The sequence below is a fragment of the Pelecanus crispus genome, chromosome 1 (genome assembly GCF_030463565.1).
Source record: "Pelecanus crispus isolate bPelCri1 chromosome 1, bPelCri1.pri, whole genome shotgun sequence".
Lineage (NCBI taxonomy): Eukaryota > Metazoa > Chordata > Aves > Pelecaniformes > Pelecanidae > Pelecanus > Pelecanus crispus.
The window spans coordinates 85,351,570-85,357,791 of NC_134643.1; positions in this window are offsets into that span (position 1 = coordinate 85,351,570).

Here is a 6,222-nt window from a genome sequence, read left to right on the forward strand (position 1 = left end):
ACTCCAGTCAAATAATGTATAAAAACATTAACAAAAAAGATTCATCAGATAAAACCTCCTCAAGGAACCCCAAACCTGGGCAGCAAACAAATGTAATTCATTACATCCATCTATATTGATTAGTATGCATAAATTTGCTTTGTAACTTTTGTATTTAGGCTTGTTGTGTATAGCAAAGAGTTTTGCTCCCTACAGGTAGCTGCACAAATCAGAGGTGTAGTGAAGTAGTGTGCAAGCACAGAGGAGCATGTTGAACTGTTATATGTATGGTTTTAATAAACGGATTACTTCATTTTTCTTGAGCACTCTGTATGAAGAAATGAAGCGATTCTCTCTGATGACAGTTAGAAGAAACATAGCCTATGATTAGCAGCAGGTCTCTAGAAACTTCTAGGGAAATACAGCAGTAAATTATTTGCAAGACTGACATGAAAGTATTAGTGTAATGTAAATGGGAAAAGTATGGGGAGACACATAATGTCAGTGGTTGTGTTGCTTGATTAGGCCTGGGGTCTGTTCAGCAGAGAGGCAGGAGATACCTGGTGTAAGGTGGGCAAACATTTAACCACTGAAGTAGGTGCTGCAGTGGCAGAGAGGACTGTGAGTTTTAATTTCCAGGAAGGTGATTCAGCTCTCAAGGGTCTGGAACGTGCCTGGTTGGGACATCCAGTCTGGGAAGTGGGAGATCTGGACTGTGCCCTGCTCAGACTGCCATTTGTGGTACATACCCATTCAGTTTTCCACAAGTGCAGATCAAATTATGACCTTGCAGGAGATACAAGTTAAATTTACACACAGGCTCAGCACCTCTTAATATCTGTTATTTTCCAAATGTCAATAATATTTGCTCTAGCAGTATACTGATGTCAAGTCGCTGCCATGCACCAGCACTTGTTGAGCTCTAAAAGGAGCTGGTGTGGATTCATTTAGCTGTCCCTCCTCTCCTCCCAAATCAATTTAACTTTTTCAAGTATCTGAAAACAGAGTCAATTTGCCCCCTCCCGACACCTCCAAATTTATTTGGAATGTATCATAATCTACACAAAAACGATCAGAGTTATTTGACATCTTTTGATTGTCAGGTTCGTAAGTATTGTGCTTGTGAAAACTAAGGGAGTCATGACAGGTTTCTCAACACTTGAATGAAACCTCACATTTCCCTTGTTGACTTGCTCAGTTCATAGTGACTGTGGGTCAGGATCTGGGGAATGATCCATCTGCCACTGGACTTCAGAAAAAACTTACTTGATTTCATACAGTTTCTTCATTTTCCATCACTTTCCTTGTCTCCTTTCAAGCTCTAAATTTGACTCCTGGAAACAGAAGAACACTTCAGTGATGCAAATTGGAGCAGGATATGAAGGCAAAGCCAGAATTTGTTCCATACAGACTTTATAGTGCAAGCCCTTCCATTTATTATTTTTACTGCTGTATCTCCTGCCATGTGGAACAAACTCTTTGGTGATTCTCTAAAATCTTTCTCAAGCTTTGACACTCTATTTGTTCTGTAAGAAAAGTTATGGTCTTCAGATTTTATTGTTTGTTTCTGTGGGTTTTTTTAATTAAAACAGTTTGGGGTTTTGACTTCTCGGCCTTTATGTTTTGTCATCCAATTGTCTTTTTTCTCATCCTATTCTTTCCTTCCCTGCCATTTTTTTTTTCAAATTCCCAAAGGAAATAAAAATTGAATAAAGAGAGAATATAATTTCAATGTCTCTGTGGTCCTGCATCTTTTTTTACATGAATACATTTTGAAATAAGGATCAAATAATATTAGTGTTTGTGAAATGATTTTCAACATTAAAAATATAAGAAATTGAACTGGTATTAATTTCAGTCTTTTCCAAAAAGCAGATTTTGGAGATTTCTTTTCTCTTTTTTATTCCAAACCCACTATGGCTTTATTGTCATAAGGCTTGTGTTGCTCTTCTGCTTTTTTAAATCTTTCTTTTACTTTGACAAAGATTTCGTGTGCATTTTTCTGCTCTTTATGAAACATGAATTGCTTTATCGTTCTCAGAAGAAAAGTAAAGAAAATAATGAATTGAGACTAAGTGTTAGCTATTCCCCCATGGAGCCTGTCAGGAGTACAGAAATAAATTACAGCGTGCTGAATAAAAGATCAGTGAAGTCTGTTCCCTTAATATTCCAAGCTTAAGCTGCTCCTTCTGCGAGCATTTGTTTTGCTGATGGAATATCTAAAAGGCTGTCAGGGCACAGAGAGGATTAAAATTTAAGCAGAGACAGGACTACCTAGAAAGAGTCATTCCAAGATCACTAGTAGTTTTGAGGGCTAAGAGGAAGCTGTGAGTGAAATGCTTGGGGGCACTCTTTGGATTCTCACTAAAACTCTGAATTACCTTAGAATTACCTTCATTAGACAGTTTATGTTTATAGCAGGAGAGCTAAAGCTATGGCTGTGTCTTTGAAAAAGGAAAAAAAAAAGAAGAAAAGGAAAGCAAATGATGCACCTTGCGGTGCCTCAAGGGACGGTTTTGCAATCATGCTGAGCCTAATTGACGAACATGTTGTGCTTGCGCTAAGTCCTCAAAGATTTCATAGCACGTCAGCAAATATGCTACTATTCACAGTTCAGTTTGATATTATTTGGTTTGTGTCAATGCTGTGAAACTGTGGTGAAACAACATGTGATTTGATTTCAGCTAGTTCACCCATAAAAATCATCAATCAGCCCGTGCTGATTCATAGAGGGGCACCTGTGTGACTGGGTTGGATTAGATGAACAGTAGCGTCAGGTTTAAATTACAAGGAGAACAATTTAATGGAGACAGATTGAAAACATGGAGCTTTGTCATTATGGGGAAAGAAAGAAGCAGCAAGAGCTGCTGTGATTTCAGCTTCTTCAATAACTCTTGTTTACGAATGAGAAGAAATAGAAGAATCCAGCCTAAGGTAATAATGGTTGGCATTTGGTTTTATTGTTTGATGCACAAATGTTTGTATTAGGTTATGACATACCTGCTGTGAGGAATAGAAAATAACTATTAGAAAACAGAAAGAAGAGAGTTTGATCAGTTGTACCATCTACCATCAATTCCATATGATATTTTTATTGGATTAATCATTATTTAAATTTGTTTGGAGAAGGGGACTTATGATGAAAATTTTTAATGAAAACATTATTAATGCTGCAAAGTTAAGAACTGTCTATGTTTTTAAGTTACCAAAGTGTCTTACAGATTTCTGCATAAACGGTGAGCAAATGATTAATTTGTAGAATCCCAGACTACCTAGGGTTCTGCAAAAGATTTCAGATTGACCTTTTGGTTTATGTGAGAGGCTTTGTGGTTTATTAAAAATATATGTGTATTGTAGACAGCCAGTCTATTTTTTATTTTAGAGAAAAAAAATGCTCTATGGAAATCCCAGTGAGTTGTAGTAATATGAAATCAAAAGTTCTGCCTTTTTAAAAATGCATGTTTCTAAGTTTAAACCTAACATTTGATCATTTTGTTTAAACTGACCTTCTACAGGAAAAATCAATGTGAGGTGTTGTTCATTGATGTGCTATTAATTTTATACTAGTATAACCCCTCTGAAGTAATGAAGTTAAGAAATGATGCCCCTGGTTTTCCTCCCCAGATGGCACTATTTAGGAAGTCATCTGAATATACAGGTGAATGTCTGATGTCAGTAGTATTTGGGAAGGCATTTAGTAAGTGCAGTTATGAACTATACAAGGACTGAGAGTTCTTGATTCTTCTGGACTAGCCTCTCCAGCTTCCACTTCCATTCATTGCAGGGGTGACACAGATGTTTCCCAAGTTTGACCTGCAGATTGGTAGAAACAGCTTAAGCTCTTTCTTGAAAGGAAGATCTTGCAAGGCTTTCAGGGCTTTATAGGAAAGTTAAAAATTCTTCTCCATCATGATAATCTTATTTGCCTATCATCGGGGGTTTTTTGCCTGTGACTTTTCAACATATCTAGAGCTGCGTTTCACCTGTGTACCCCACTCAATTTAAATAGCTTACCTGGTCCATGTCCAATTCCTGCTTCTAATGTGATTCCTCTTCAGTTTGTGAGTCCAAGAATAACCATACTTTCTGTTCTTGGAATAGTCCTAAGAACAGATTGATGCTTTAGAAAAACCTGCTTGAGCACTGATTTCTAGGCTATGTCCTTTGTTTGCCCAGTCTGTTTCCTAGAAATGATGATGTTGCTAGGGTCCTGGTGGCTTTGTACAGTCAAACAGCTGTTTGGAAAATTCCCATGTACCCAAATTCTATTTGAATTCAGTAGTGGACCTTGCTCAGATGTTAGGAATATCTCCCAAGGTTATGATAATTACGTCCTTAGCTACATAATGCCTTAATTTCCGTAGTTTCTTGTGTTGTCAAAAATTAGTTGGTGCTCTTCAGGTATAACAAAAGAATCATCCTAAAGATTGTTTTTATTCCTGCATGACTTAGCACAGCAAATTTGAATATGCTTACAAGAATGTAATGAAATAAAATGAGAATAGAAAGCATTACAAAGAACAGAAATAAATCAAAGAAAATAAAGTAGATGACATTCTTCTTAATGGGGGACAGTTGAACACATGGCCAGATCTGTCCTTCACTCCTTTCTATGTAGTCTATCCTGGGAACGTTAATAGTTTCTCAACAAGAGCCAAAACCTGAGATGGAAAGGTATGGCCCAGAGGGTCGTGGAGCTGTGTAAAGCTGTATTATAAATCTTCTAATTAAAAGAATGGCTGCGCTATGATAAACCAGAGGGAATGCAGTGTGCCGCTTTCTGTCACGTACCCCAACTCATATACCTAGCGCAGCTGGTCGAAAGAAGAACACTGAGTGCTATCAGCAAGTGCCGGTAATGATCGCGGTACTTTCTCATCTATGTAACACATAAATGTGATATCAATAGTGGACTGCACTGATAATTTCCAGTATCACAAATCTGTATTTTCACAGTTAGAATATATGCCACACACTACATTAGTTAAATACCTTCTTATGAACCTTGGTGAAAACTGCTCAGAAATGCTTGATATACCTGTGGGATACAACAGTTGGAGTATAAGTAGCTGTATGTGCTCACACATGCCTGTTTGTATATGTTTGTGTGGGAGTGATTTAACTTAAATATACTTGGTGTGTGTTTGTTCTGTTTAATTTGTGTTCCAGCACATGGCATCTCCATGCATTCCCAGGGCTGAACCTGCCCTGCTGGCATGACAGTCTGTGTGGTTATTTGGCTAGAGAATGAGAAGTTTCTCTTGTATGTGAGCTGTAATACTGGGGAGGATTTGTTGACTAAAGAGTTGCCAAGCTTGGGAGAACGGAAAAGTGGAAGTGATGGAAATGACAGTGATGTGCCTTTTAGGATGGTGCACCTCAGCAATTACATTAGGCAAGGGCATTGCTTGGACCATCATGAATGCAAAAGAATAGCTGTTTGTCCTTCGACCACACTGTGAAAAGTGGTGCTCATTCTAGGAGCATCAGTAAAAGTGGCAGCCTTCTAGAATAGCTTCTGTGGGTGAGCATGTATTTCTTCTTTGGAAAATCTGGTTTCTGAGTGAAAGTAGAACTATTCTGGGTTGTTAACAGATTTAAGACCAGCAGGGAACATGCCATTCCTTGGCTGTATGAAGGAGGAGAGCACATTGTATTTTCAGTTTTACATATTCCCCTAAAATGGTGGGGGGATAGGGACGCCTCCATCAGTGCCCCAACACATGCATAACACCCAGAAGAGGAAAAGGAAAGACAAGGTGGCAGCTAAGCTCTGTCTCACTATCCACACCAAAATGAGAGCCTCATTATCTCACAGGGCAGAGCAGCTCTGCACTGATGCCAACAAGAACCACAGACCAAGGTGCCACAGTTTGGTCCTCAGTAAATGAAACATAACATCCAGTGAGAAATCAGCCCTTGAGTTATTAATTTATTTTCATTTTCCAGGCTAGCAGTCTTGATGAATAGATTTTACTCACTGTATAGCAAGGTTGTTGTGACAAATTATTGAAAAAATACAAGCTCAAGTGTTTTTTGGTTTCACAAGCACATGAGCTCAGTGAGAAAGAACAGACTGAGACGGCAAGGAGAACAGCCAATCCTGTTATATTTGTCTTTCTTATTACTGACTTGCCATGATAAATATGGAAAATTATATTTGGCTAGAAGGAGGCTGAGAAAGGGAACAGATGGCCACCAAAAGAATACTAGAGCAGCTAATAGTCACTGGCATATTTCCGG